Genomic DNA, 15850 nt, shown 5'->3' with positions numbered 1-15850 from the left:
TATATACACAGAGGAACAATTAAGATACACATAAGTATAAATTAATAGTTCCTATGTATATTTCAGCCTTGGAAATTATTTGGAACCCTGCATTGGATATTTCAAGTGCATTTTGATGCCTAACTGCAATGGATCATCAGGGAAATGCTTTATTGCATTCTTTTACAGAGATCTAATATCTGAAGTCAGATACATACACACACACACGATGTGCATGTGTATATCCCTTTGACTTCACCTCATGTTTGTAAATGAGTATCACTGTCATACAAGCGATGTTTGTTTCTAGTTTTGCTGTCAGAAACATGTCTGGCCATGGGGATATAATAGCTTGCTTGGAAACAAGTGAGGGTTGGCAACAGGAAGGATATCCACCTGTAGAAAAATTGCCTCAACAAATTCTGTCTGATGTGTGCAAACATGGGGGAACAGAACATTAAATGATGATGAGGATGATGTACAAAATTTCAGAACCACTGCTAAGATGAAAAAAAAAATATCAAAATCATTTTTTTTTCAACTGTTTTATATGAATCTGCCTAAAACTCTTTGTTCTATGATACAAATTCTATGTTTTAAACTATCTAAATTAAAGCCTGCTATCAAAATTTCATGTTAATTTATATTCCAAATACCAGCTTAATAATGACAGCTATTTTTATAACTTATTCATCAATTTCAAAATTAAGTGAAACAAAAGCAATATATTTCCACATAAACATGGTTACAAAAAGGTTAATGAGCAAACAGGAACTCTGTTGTTTTGTGTATCTATTCTGTCAAGATTTTATACATTGTGTAGTTGAGTTAATATACTGAAATTGCTTTTAAAGATTTTTTTAAAACAATGATAATGGATGAATGATAATTTAAATTGTTTTCATTCCAAAGTAACTAACATATGAAACATAAATAAACTACTATTAAAGATAATGAAGAGGTAGATAAGAAATTGAAAATAAATAAAATTTTAAGAGAAAAATAATTCCAAAAATTACCTGCCATTCTAAAAAGCTGTGCTTAAATTTTAGAAATCTTATTTTGTTCCTGTAAAACAGTAACATATGCAAAACACTTCATTTGTGTGAAAATGAAATGAGCCTGAAAATAAAATCAATATTATTCTTGATTAAAATAATAGAAAGAGATAAGAATATCTTAAAAGTAAATTATGAAAACAGTAATAAAATAAACAAATAATCATTAAAGTAATTTTCAGAAAGGAAATTTAATACTAAATGAAATTCATTATCATCATCATCACTTTCGCTATCATTATCATCATTATCATTTTAAGATCCACTTTTCCATCCTTGCATGTGTCAGCTGGAATTTGTTGAGGTAGATTTCTTATGGCTGGATGACCTTCCTGTCATCAACCTTTGCATTTCCAAGCATGGAAATATTCCTCCATTGCTAGACATGTTTTTCAAAGAAGACTAGAGAAGAACAACATTACTTGTATGAGGGTTGGCTGAAAAGTTCAAAGGTTGACCAAAATACTCTCATCAAATGTGACCAATGTAGTCCTCCTTGTGGTCCACATACTTCTTCCATCAGTGTTGCAGTGTTTGGATCCCATTGGTGAAGAAGCTTTAATCTTGTTAGTTATAAAAGTCATCAATAGCAGATATGATGTCATCATCACAGCGATATGGTTCCCAGCCAAATATTTTTTCATGTTGAGGAAGAGATAATAGTCAGAGGAGGGAAAATCAGGAGAATAATGTGGGTGATCAACTAGTTCAAAATTCCCTAACTTATTCCTCTTGAAATTTTTTGTGTTTTTATGTATCTATATTGTATTATTTATGTTTGGAAATTGTTATATTTATGTATAAAGGTGTTCATGTTGCTATTGGTTTTCTTTTTTCTTTTTGTTTTTGAAAAAGTCCATGGTAATGCAATCTCTCTTGGTAGCATGAAAATCAATTGGAAAATGAATTCACATTGTAGGATTTCGCATTACAACCAGATGTTCAGGAACATATTACTTCTGTAAAGTGAGGTATTCCTATAGTTTTGTTTTGCCTTGCCATATTTTTTCCAGAAGCCCTGGTTGTGTCATTGACCCTTTCAGTACAACATGAAGGTTGTTAACAGACACTGGGAAAATAGAGAACATACAACTAATCAATAATATTAAAGAATTGCTTGTCTGATGCACAAACATAAGATGTACTAACTAACAAACTGATTCACTGAAAAACATCAGTAATAAAAGCATTATAAAGAAAACCCAAACAAAATCCAAAAAAGGTACCCCACCTTAAATATTGAACTATCAGTAACATATGCTAGATTACTATCAATGAAATAAGTTTAGATTTCAAATCCACTGAGATGTGATTAATCAACATAGCTATGCAGTCTAAGTATACCCAGGGGTCAGTCTAAAAGTAGTCAATCATTTATTGATCTACAGACTACCATTTCTCTCTATCATAGCATTTCCCCTTTGTTTCTCTCTCTGTTTTTCTTTCTCAATCTCTCTCACACTCTATCATGTGGTGAGCATTCACACTTGGTGGCAAGTCTTACATTATTTACTATGTCTAAGAGGAGCACAGTTCATCTGAAGTCTAGTCCATGCTACACAACTGCCCCTCTAGCTACATTTCCAATCACCTACAACACACATAGATTCATATAAAATATCATCTTGCTTATTTGATTCAGGCAAACATGCATACCAGAATAGTTACAACAATGATTGTCACACTAACCTTTAATTCTATGCTGATTCATTATTGATATTTCTAGGGCAGTGGGAGCAAAGGATTGGCAGAACCATTAGCACATCAGACATAATGTTTAGTGTTATTTAGTCATGATGCCAAGTATCTGAGTTCATATCCTGCCAAGGTCGAATTTTACCTTTCATTCTTCCTGGGTTGATAAAATAAACTACCAATCAGATATTATTTAATCCTTCCCCAACAAATTTCGTGCCTTGAACCTATACCAGAAATGATATTACTTGGGTTGAGAATTGACAGAATTGTTTGTGTGTCAGACAAAATTCCTTAAGGCAGCGAGCTGGCAGAATCATTAGCATGCTCTGAGTTCAAATTCTACCAAGGCAAAGTCAACCTCAGCAGAATTTGAACTCAGAGCGTTAAGCGCATGTGCGTGTAAGCACACATACACTAACACACACACACACACACACACACACACACCGATGGAAAGAAAGAGAGACCTGCTTCTGCAGTGGCCAAAGATCTGAACTAGTGTAAAACCAAGGTGTGGATATAACAGCAGATATAATAGCAATTACTAAATATATCATAGCAATATTACCTGTATTCAAGGCATTGAGCTGGTAGAATCACTTGCATGTTTGCCAAAATGTTTAGTGGCATTTCGTCCGTCTTTATGTTCCGAGTTCAAATTCCATTGGAGTTGACTTTGCCTTTCATCCTTCCAGGGTTAATAAAATAAGTAACAGTCAAGTGCTGGAGTCAATGTAATTAATTTACCCCCTCCTTGCTGGCCTTGTGCTATCATTATTTCACTTTCATCACCATTACCACCACACACAAACAAACACATACATGCACACACACAACCACATAAATATCAAGATTTAATGCTTAGTTTTCATTTGGCCATGATATATACACATACACATGCATGCATACATACAGTCATACCTACCTACATACATATATATGTGTATATATATATATATATATATATATATATATATATATATATATTTATAAAAAAGAAGTTTGAAAACGTCAATATAAAAAATGAATTTTAATTTATAATTTTGTCAGAGATAATTTTAACATGTTTCTGTTCTTGAAAAAACGAACCTTATCAAAAATACATATTTAAAAAAATGAAATATATATATAAATATACATATATATATATGCAATGATTTGGTAAGCTGTGTTATGTTTTACAATTCTGTAAACAACAATAATAATAATATTTTATAAGCTTGATTACCACATTGGTTACCACCCTTGCACACTGACCATGAAGCCTGGTGTCTCACTGTCCACCTAAAAACAGCCTCTTTTGAAGACACCTGCAGGACTATCCTTGCAGACAAGAGAGAAGGGGTAAAGCAGGGACACTACAATGAGCCCCAATCAGCCTACTTTCCCATGCAGCATCTGTGGTCATGGCCTGTTTGTGCCGAATCAGACTTGTCAAGCATCAGCAAGCCTGCAACAAACTTTGACATCCACCTCTTTAAATCTTTGTTTGCAAAGCCAAGCCATGGTACACACGTGTGTGCGCATGCACACACACACGCACACACATATACACACACACACATAACATACATACACATAACATACACAAACATACACCCTCCCTTACACGCACACACACACAATATACACACATCTTCACTCATACACACATGCAACACACATACAACGCACACATATACATGCGTGCTCTCTCTCTCTCTCTCTCTCTCTCTCTCTCTCTCTCTCTCTCTCTCTCTCTCTCTCTCTCTCTCTCTCTCTCTCTCTCTCTCTCTCTCTCTCTCTCTCTCTCTCTCACACACACACGCGCACACTTTGTACTTTTATACAAAAGTGTGTGCTGTAACACACACACACACCTGAGTTAGAAGTTTGTATTGCTAAACTGACTAATTTCAAATTCACCAATGACTGCAGTTGATATTTGTCTGCAGTACCTGTTAGTATGCATGAAATATTTCAAGATTAACATAGAGTAAGGTTGACTAATGTCGGCCACATGAAATCTTTAGAGTATGATAAAATAGTATAGTTTATAAATAATTGCATGCAATTTGTCTCTCTATCTGTCTATCTGTCTGTCTGCCTGTCTGTCTGCCTGTCTGTCTTCCTTTATATGTCTGTGTCACTCTCCCTATATATATATACACACATACACATATATATATATACATGCATATATACATTTATATGATGATGATATATATATATATATATATATATATATATATATATACATACATGTATACATACATACATTATATATATATATATATATATATATATATATATGTATATATGTATATTCATATGTGTATGTATGTATGACTATATAAAAAGGGAAAGAGTGGGAGAGTTATATATATATATATATGTGTGTTTGTGCGTGTGTGCGTGTTTATATATAATATTATACATTTATATGTATATGTACATATATATATATATATATATATATATATATATATATATATATGTATTTGTGTATCTGTCTATCTATCTGTTTGTCTATCTATTTACACACACACACACACACACACACACACACACACATATATATATGTATTTGTGTATCTATCTATCTGTCTATCTATTTACACAGACACACACACACCACACACACACACCACACACACACACACACACACACACACACACACACACACACACACACACATATATATATATATATATGCATTTGTGTATCTGTCTATCTATCTGTTTGTCTATCTATTTACACACACACACACACACACACACACACACACACACACACACACAAATGCACACACATATATAAGATGTGTGCATTGTTGTTATTTTGATGTCTCAAAACATAAAACTGTTTCTTCAGTATTATTGGAAATCTAGTTTCAAGCAAGCAAAGTGGTCAAATTGCCTTAGTGTCTAGGTCAAACACATGAGTAGTACTGCAGAGGGATGTTGTGTTGGTACACATACATACACACATACGCATTGATCCATACACAGATTTATAGTTGTACATGGACATACACACACATACATGCATTACTTAATATGGTAATAAAACTGATGATTTAATAAGTCAGAGAGATACAGAATTGCTCTTGCATGAAATAAGTTAGTAATATCATGTATGTGTGTATATATATATATATATATATATATATATATATATATATAAACACACACACACATATATATATATCTACACACATATATATGCATATACATACACACACACACCCACACACTCACATATATATGTATATATGAGTGTGTGTGTGTGTGTCAATTTGTTTGTCTAGTAACATTAAGTGTGACTGTTAGTATATCTTGAAAGGAAAAGAGAAAAGAAAGGACATTCACACGCACATATTAGAACTCACACAAACACACACATACACACTCCCTGTCTCTGTCTCTCTCTCTCTCACATATTCTGACATGTACTCTCTGTCTCTCTAATACTCCCTCTCTCTCTCTCTCTCTCTCTCACACACACACACACTCTCTCTTTCTCTCTCACACTCACATACACTCTCTTTCTCTCGCACTCTCTCACTTTTTCTCACGCACGCACACAAACGCACTCTCTCCCTCTCGCACCACCACCATGAACTGTTTGCAAGCAAACAACAGGACAAATGACATCAATTGATTTTAAGAAAGTTGGGTGGCTGAGGTGAGAAAGAGAAGTAATTATTGAATGATATCGAGTAGAGTGGAAGAGAGAATTAGATTCATATCAAGGGAGACGTAATGATATTATAATGATATTCAGAGAGAGAGAGGTGAGAATAAGAAAGGCAGCTACCCAAAGAAATTAAGAGCATAAGAGAATGATGTGTGTGTGTGTGTGTGTGTGTATGTGAGAGAGAGACTGTACACACACACACACACACACACACAAACACACATGTATTCTGATTTACTTGTTTCAATCTGTAGACTGTGGCCATGCTGGGGCACCACCTTTGACAAATTTTTAGTCAAATGAATTGACTGGTACCTATTCTATCAGTCTCTTTTGCTGAACTGTTACATGGACATAAACATACCAGCACTGGTTGTCAAGTGGCGTTGGGCCACAAACATTGACACAAAGATACACACACAGGCACAAAGATACACACACACACACACACACACACACACTACATGCTTCTTTCAGTTTCCATCTACCAAATCCACTCACAAGGCTTTGCTTGGCCCAAGGTGATAGTAGATGACACTTGCACAAGGTGCTACATAGTGGGACTGAACCCAGAACCATATGGTTGGGAAGCAAGCTTCTTACCACACTACCACACCTGTGTGTATATATATATATATATATTACCCAGATATGCACCTATATATACAGGTAGATGTAGGTATGCACATATCTGTACGTATATATGCATATACTCATTTATTATTTGTTTTATATATATATATATATATATATATATATATATATATATATATATATATATATATATATGTACATACACACACACATACACATATACATTAATTATGCAAGAAGTGGCATGCATATCATCTTCATCACTGTTTATACATCTACTTTTCCTAGCTGGCATGGGTTGGATGGGACTTTTAGAGGTAGTGTTTTATAGGCAGCTACTCTTCCTGATACCAACTGTTTCAGTATGCTTAAACCAGTGTAGCTGTGTGGTTAAGAATTTTGCTTCTCAACCATGTGGTCTTAAGTTCAGTCCCACTGTATGGCACTCCAACTGCAAGATACCTGTTTCTATCCATACTCTAACTTCTTATCACCTGACATAAAGCCCCTTCCCTCAATATTACTCTATCCTCAGTTGAGGAGTGTTGTCTTGCAAGTTACATGGTGGCATCACTGATGGTGCCACATAAAAATCACCCAGTACACTCAAGAAAGTGGATGGCATTAGGCCAAACCTCCAGCTGTAGAAACCATGCCAAAGCAGACATTTGAGTATGATGCAGTCCTCTGGCTTACCAGTTCTTGTCAAACTGTTCGACCCATGCCAAAATGGAAAACATATATTAAGCGATAATGATGATAATGATGATGTTGATGATGATAATGATGATATGCATGTGTGTGTGTGTGTGTGTGTGTGTTTTTGATATCATGTGATAGGAGTAAATGAGCATCACTATCATGCAAGTGATGTTGTGCATTTCCAGTTTTCCATGGCAAGACCTGTCTGGCCATGGGAAATATTACCATATTCAGAAACAGGTGGGGGTTGGCAAGAGAAATGGCATCCAGGCTCAGGAAATCTACCTCAACAGATTCCATCAGATCCGTGCAAGCATGAAAAACTGAACATTAAATGATGATTATGATGATAACACACACACACACACACACACACACACACAAACATATATAATTATATCATATGTTACATATATATATGTGTGTGTGTGTATGTGTGTGTTTATATAGTTGTGTGCGTGTATATATATATATATATATATATATATATATATATATACGTACATATATATATATATATCCATAAAATATATTTCTAACTTTGCCATTGGTCTCTTTATCCTTTTCTCTCTTTATACATACACACGCTAATACACGACTTATATTATATTCCCCACTCATGTTGATACAACGACAGGGGCAAAACTAGCCGGTATACAGCACTTACTTGGTATTACCTGTATCTTTGGGTTTGGTTGAATCCAATACCCTTCATAACCTTATGTATATATATATATATATATATATATATATATATATATATATATATATATATATATATATATATATATATATATACACACACACACACACACACACACACACACACATATATGTATAAAGAAAGAGAGAGAGAGAGATAATCCTACTTCATCTAACTCCCCATCTACCCATGCTAGCATAGAAAACAGATATCAAATGAGTGAACAAATCAATGAATATAAAAAGGAGAGGAAAAGAGATACTGGATGATATTGAGGAAAGTGGGTACAATGCTATATGTGTGTGTGTGTGTGTGTTTACATATACATATATATGTATGCATGTATTCTCACACACACACACACACACATATATATACTTAGAGGGAGAGAAAGAAAAAGGTTGGAACATTGGTAAAAGATCAAAGAGTAGATTATAAAAAGTAAAAAAAAGAGAGTGGGAGAGAGAGAGAGTTAGAGAGAGCCTATAGATGAAAATTTAAGAGCTTTACAAATGATGCCTACAATATGACTGCACTGCAACTGTGGCTACTGTTGCTGGCTGCAGTAGGTGATGCAGCAATAATAGATTAATGCTGTGTAAAAGCCAGCGAGGTAAAGAAACATAAATATCACCCCCACCACCATCACCCCCGCCACCACCATATCATCATCATTATTGTTATCGTCATCATCATCATCATCATTACTGTCACCACCACCATCACCAGTATCACCACCAACAACAGCATTTCCACAAGCCATCATTGTCATTATTACTACCACTATCATCTCTATCATCAAGTCCACCACCACCACCACCACCACCACCATCACCACTACTACAACTGTAGCTGCTACTACTGTTGCTACTGTTCCTACTACTACTACTACTGCCACCTGCAACAGCCTTTGAGTTTGTCCCCCCCCCCCATACACACCAGGCCTCCAAGCCTACACAGGCTTATACAGTGCCATCCCCATGAAAGTATCACCCTAGCCCCTACAGCACCTCTTGTGCCTCTAACACTCCTAGCAACCCCAGCCTCTTGTACCCACTAGCCCCCTTCCCATAACACTCCGTCCAGCACTGAGACAGAGAGAGGAGACTGCATGCTTGTGGGCTTACGGGTTAGAGGCTGGATCATGTCTGTGAGTGATTGAACCTCAGTCCATCAAGTGACCCTTCTTTGGATGCAGTTCAAGATGTCATTATGCATAGCAGCAGCAGCACAATTCCAGATGCTGGAGTAGTGCTTCATTGTGGACCTCCCTTGTGCCTTGCAGAATGTCAACAATAGTTAGGAGCTGAAATATTTTCTGGCCTTGGAGGGAACAGCCAGTCTTTGAGGTCCATTTCAAGCTAGAACATACTTTCACCAGGGGAAATCCTCGGTGATAACAGGATTGACTCAGCACCTGAAGAGACTGGAACTGTGTGCCACTCATGTTTGGGGTGGGTTGTGCAGTGGTATTTTCTTGATATGAGAAGTGCATTCTTTTAGATTTTTTTTTTTTTTTGCTCTTAATTCTATAGTGCTTCTGCTCATGGTAAAGTTTAGACAACATCCTGTGGCACATATTTATAGCTGTCTGAAACCTAAACCCTTTTTACAAATGATGATTTTTTAATATCAACAAGATTATTGCTAACATTTTTACCACAGGATGGTTAGCTGGCAGAATTATTAGTATGCTGGGCCAAGTGCTTAGTGGCATTTTGTCGGTCTTGACATTCCGAGTTCAAATTTTGCTGAAGTTGGCTTTACCTTTCATCCTTTCAGGGTTGATAAAATAAGTACCGGTCAAACACTTGGATTGATGTGATTGGCTCAACCCGTCCCCTAAAATTGCTGGCCTTGTGCCAAAATTTGAAACCAATAAATTTACTACATAAGAAGTGAGCTAGTAGAGTTTTTAGCATGCTGGGCAAAATGCTTAGCAGCATTTTGTCTAGCTTTATGTTCTGAGCCCAAATCCCACCGAGGTTGATAAAAAAAAGTACCAGTACTGGGGTCAATGTAATCAACTTGCCCTCTCCCCTGAAATTGCTGGCCTTGTGTCAAAATTTGAAACCAATATTTTTACTACAATTCACCAAGTTACAATAATTAAAATATATGTTATGTAAAAATGTACACGATACATTTTTGTACTAAGTACAAAACAAAGATTAGTAAAAAGTTTAGAGAGGAATTTGATCAATAAGAAAGTATTCACCAAGCTTCTAGCTTTCATCAACTCTTCATTGCAGCTCTTGGAACAACATTTCATGTGTTAAAGAATTGGTTCTCTAATTGTTTGCTTCTTATTGTAGAAACAATCAATAATGATTTCAAATTTTAGCATAAGGCCAGCAATTTGGGAGAAGGGTAAGTCTATTACATTGATCCCTGTGTTCAACTGGTACTTATTTTACCAACCCCAAAAGATGAAAGGCAAAGTTGACCATGGCAGAATTTGAACTCAGAATGTAAAGACAGATGAAATGCCACTAAGCATTTTACCTGGTGTGCTAATGATTCTGCCAGCTCACTGCCTTAAGAATGTATCGATAATGTCATCATAATAAACATAAAAAAAGAACAAAAAAAAAAAGAACTCAGCTCAGGAAGTGTAATTGCCTCCTAAGCTCAACCACACTGCATATCCTCTGCAGCGATTGGTGAATAATCAGACAAGGAAGGGTTGACATGTCTCTTTTACTGCTGTCATGTAAAAGACTGGTCAGCCAATACACACTGCAAAGTAGAAATGAGCAGAAAAAGCATACAGTTGTGATATCTCTTTAGTCTTGTCTTGGTGAGGAATTATCAACTGCTCTAATATTGATGTCATGAGAAAATGCACCCCAGTACACTGGGGTGTAAAGTGGTTGACAGTAGGAAAGTTGTCTAACTGTAGAATCCAAGCTGTGAAATGACACACAGAAGGGCTAGTCTATGATGACTCATTCAACCCATACCAGCAAGGTAAATGGATGTACAACACTGCTGCTGTTACTGCTGCTGCTGCTGCTGATGATGATACACGCGCACACACACACATGCACACACACACACACACACACACACACACACACACACACACACTTATCATCGTCATCATCATGTTAACCTTCATTTTTCCATGCTTGCATGTCATCATCATCATCATCATCATCATCATCATCATCATCATCATCATCATCGTTTAACGTCCGCTTTCCATGCTAGCATGGGTTGGACGATTTGACTGAGGACTGGTAAACCAGATGGCTACACCAGGCTCCAGTCTAATTTGGCAGAGTTTCTACAGCTGGATGCCCTTCCTAACGCCAACCACTCAGAGAGTGTAGTGGGTGCTTTTTACGTGCCACCGGCACGAAGACCAGTCAGGTGGTACTGGCAACGGCCACGCTCAAAATGGTGTCTTTTACGTGCCACCTGCACAGGAACCAGTCCAGCGGTACTGCCAACGACTGGCATGTGTCTGATGGAATTTGTCAAGGTGGATTCTATGCCCTTCCTCTCTCTAACCTTCATAATTTGTTTCCAAGCAAGATAATACTTCCCCATAATTGAGCATGTTTTCCATGGGAGATTAGGAATAAAAAGACACTACCTGTATGATGGTGACACTCATTTACAACTATGGTGCGATGACAACACATGCACACAAGTGCCCACTCATATGGCAAGCTTCTCTCTTTCTGTCTACAACATTCATTCACAAGGCTGTTTAGCCTGGGGCTGTAACAGAAGAAACTTGCCCAAGATATCACACAGAAGAATGAAACTGGTTTCAGGAAGTGTATCTGGTTCTGAGGGAAATATTATCTAATTTGAGAACAGGCAAGGGTTGATATCAAGAAGGGCATCCAGCCATAGAAAATCTGCTTCAACAGATTCTAACTGACCCATGTAAACCTGGAAAAGTGGATATGAAGGAGAAGAAAAAGATGGTGGTGGTGGTGGTGATGATGTATGTATGTACGTGTGGTTGAGTGTGTGTATATGTGTGTGTATGTGAGAGAACAATGATGTCAACAACAAAGATGATGGTGATAGCAATGTTGATAATGATGATGAGATTGATAACAACAATGACAACAATGATGACAATAATGATGACAACAACGACGATGGTGGTGGCGGTGATGGTATATGCAGGGTGATGGTATATGCAGGGTGATGGTATATGCAGGGTGATGAGAAAAATACTTACTCGTGTACGTATTGAATATGAGCAGTGTGTGTATGAGAGTTGCTCTGCTGTGCTATTTCTGTGGCTGATTGCCAAGAAACCATGGCTTTAAATGTACCAAAAATGTATTGTCATAATTAACAATATGTAACACGGAGCTGCTATTCTTTACTGAGCAAACAGACATTTGTTTCAAGTAGGACTACATTAGCTGACGTGTCCTTCTTTTGTTTTAAAAGAGCAGGATGTGATCTGAGAGAGATTTGGTTGTTATTTCTAGCAATCTGAACAACTACTCATTGGTTATATTGTTTAACTTTTGTTTCAGGCATAGTGTATGTAGGACTACATTAGCTGATGTGTCCTTCATTTGGTTTTAAACAGCAGGGTGTGATTTGAGAGAGATTTGGTTGTTATTTCTAGTAATCTGAACAACTACTCATTGGTTATATTGTTTAACTTTTGTTTCAGGCATAGTGTATGTAGGACTACATTAGCTGATGTGTCCTTCATTTGGTTTTAAACAGCAGGGTGTGATTTGAGAGAGATTTGGTTGTTATTTCTAGCAATCTGAACAGCTACTTATTAGCTGCATGGTTTAACTTTTGTTTTAGGCATAGTGTATGTAGGACTACATTATCTAATGTGTCTTTGTTTTGTTTTTAAACAGTAGGTTGTGATTTGTGATTTGAGAGAGATTCGGTTGCTATTTCTAGCAATCTGAACAATTACTCATTGGTTATATTGTTTAACTTTTGTTTCAGGCATAGTGTATGTAGGACTACATTAGCTGATGTGTCCTTCATTTGGTTTTAAACAGCAGGGTGTGATTTGAGAGAGATTTGGTTGCTATTTCTAGCAATCTGAACAATTACTCATTGGTTATATTGTTTAACTTTTGTTTCAGGCATAGTGTATGTAGGACTACATTAGCTGATGTGTCCTTCATTTGGTTTTAAACAGCAGGGTGTGATTTGAGAGAGATTCGGTTGCTATTTCTAGCAATCTGAACAATTACTCATTGGTTATATTGTTTAACTTTTGTTTCAGGCACAATGTCTGTAGGACTACATTATCTAACGTGTCCTTCCTTTCCTTTAAAACAGCAGTGTGTGATTTTGAAAGAGACCTGGTTGTTACTTCTAGCAAGCAGAGTAACTACGTATTGGCTACGTTTTCAGGGATTTAAGCGACATCAGTTAGCAGTTTTAAAAGTTGATCAAAACCATATTTAAATCTATGAAATCATTGATTGCCTTCATTTTTAATTCACTGTCTAAAACAGTAGGTTGTTATCTCCAGTCCATCACAAATATTTCACACCAGACATTTTACCAACAGCCGCATTACCTACTTAGGCTCTGCAGCCTTTAATTAGACTAGTTCTCTACAGTCTTTGATTAGACTGGTCTTTATAGACTTTAATTAGTTTTGTGTTTCATTGGCAGTTTAAATTAGACAATACTTCCAGTCACATATAAACTATCCTTTACGTGTTGCCTATGACTATCTTGGCAAGTTTCATTCAATGTAATTTTTATTGGTTATATTTTAAAATGCAATTGGTTACTGCTACTACTACAAATACAACTGCTGCTGCTGCTGCTGTTACTACAAATAATGGTGCTGCTGCTGTTATTGCTGCTGTTATTGCTGCTGCTACTGTGCTTGCTGTTATTGCTGCTGCTATTAAAAAGCCAGCTGATGTTGTCATCTTTTTTCCATCACTACTGCGCAGATAACTGCATTCCTGCTTCAGCATGGGCACACACACACACACACACACACACACACACACACATATACACACAACTAGATATGTATACATCTACCTATACATTTCTACCTACCTACCTATCCACCTACCTTCTTTTCCTTTTCCTTCCTTCCTTCCTGATATATCTGTCAGTTTACTTACCTGTCTGTCTATCTCTTAGTCTCTGTCTTTCTTTCCCTCCAGCCCACTCTCTTTTTCTCTCATCCCTACCCTTCTCTCTGTCAGTCTGCCTGCCTGTTAATTTGTCTGTCTATCTTTCTGTAAATAATATATATGTATATGTATGTATGTATGTATATATATATATATATTCGAAACGCCGGTGTTTTAATGCTAGCAGCTGATGAAGGAGATGTTTCTATGTGGCTTGCTTGTTTGTTGTACCTTGTTTATCATTTTGTCCATGTTCTTTTGCCAGGTCATGTACCCAGTTATGTATCTATATGTACATGTAGATGAAGGTATGTACATACATGTACATATATATGCATATACTCATATATTGTTTATATATATATATATATATATATATATATATATATATTTATATTTATAAGCAATGTTAAATCTCTGAACGATATAAATTTTATAAAGAATATTCAAAAGGGATATTTTATTGAACTTATATTAAGTGCTCTATTACTTTGAGCAAATAGATATATGTATCAATGCACACACACACACACACACTCATATATAGAGGATATGCATGTGACCCAGCCAACCTATACTGTCAAAGGTTGGTTGGGTCATCCTGAGCCAAGTCAGTTCTTATTGCATTTTTTTATTCTTTTATTCTTTTACTTGTTTCAGTCATTTGACTGCGGCCATGCTGGAGCACCGCCTTTAGTCGAATCAAATCGACCCCAGGACTTATTCTTTGTAAGCCTTGTACTTATTCTATCGGACTCTTTTTGCCGAACCACTAAGTTACGGGGACCTAAACACACCAGCATCAGTTGTCAAACGATGTTGGGGGGACAAACACAGATACACAACATATACACACACACATATATATACATATATACGACGGGCTTCTTTCAGTTTCCGTCTACTAAATCCACTCACAAGGCTTTGGTCGGCCCGAGGCTATAGTAGAAGACACTTGCCCAAGGTGCCACGCAATGGGACTGAACCTGGAACCATGTGGTTGGTAAGCAAGCTACTTACCACACAGCCACTCCTGCGCCTATACATACTTAATTTTTTTGTATTGCTTTCTATAGCAGGATGCGCTTCCTAACACCAACATTTTACAAGGGTGTATTCAGTTCAATTTACTGTGACACTTGCATTAGAAAAGACAGGGGTGAGAGTAAGTTGGACAGTAAGTTCAACTTGAATTCCTGTGTGAAAAAATATGTAAGCATTAGCCTTATGCACGAGACTGTCCTGAAGATATCTGGTCACTTTGTTGTTATTTTCTACATCTAAAACTCTTAACATGGTTCAAACCCTCTGAAGCACTGTTTAC

General features: G+C 36.5%; 1 long non-coding RNA gene across 1 annotated transcript; it reads right to left on the bottom strand.

Moving 5' to 3' along the window:
• Positions 1–1209: 1209 nt before the first annotated feature.
• On the bottom strand, positions 1210–14743 carry LOC128251253 (uncharacterized). Its single transcript, XR_008267041.2, has 3 exons — positions 12618–14743; positions 3304–3423; positions 1210–2106 (listed from the first exon to the last, which is right to left on the bottom strand). It is a non-coding gene; the product is annotated as an uncharacterized LOC128251253 (long non-coding RNA).
• Between the last annotated feature and the right edge of the window lie 1107 nt (positions 14744–15850).

Source organism: Octopus bimaculoides, chromosome 2 (assembly GCF_046866305.1).
Source record: "Octopus bimaculoides isolate indiv1 chromosome 2, ASM4686630v1, whole genome shotgun sequence".
NCBI classification, from domain to species: Eukaryota; Metazoa; Mollusca; class Cephalopoda; order Octopoda; family Octopodidae; genus Octopus; species Octopus bimaculoides.
Note: the sequence above shows the minus strand (reverse complement) of the source record. Positions and strands in the feature narration are given on the sequence as shown.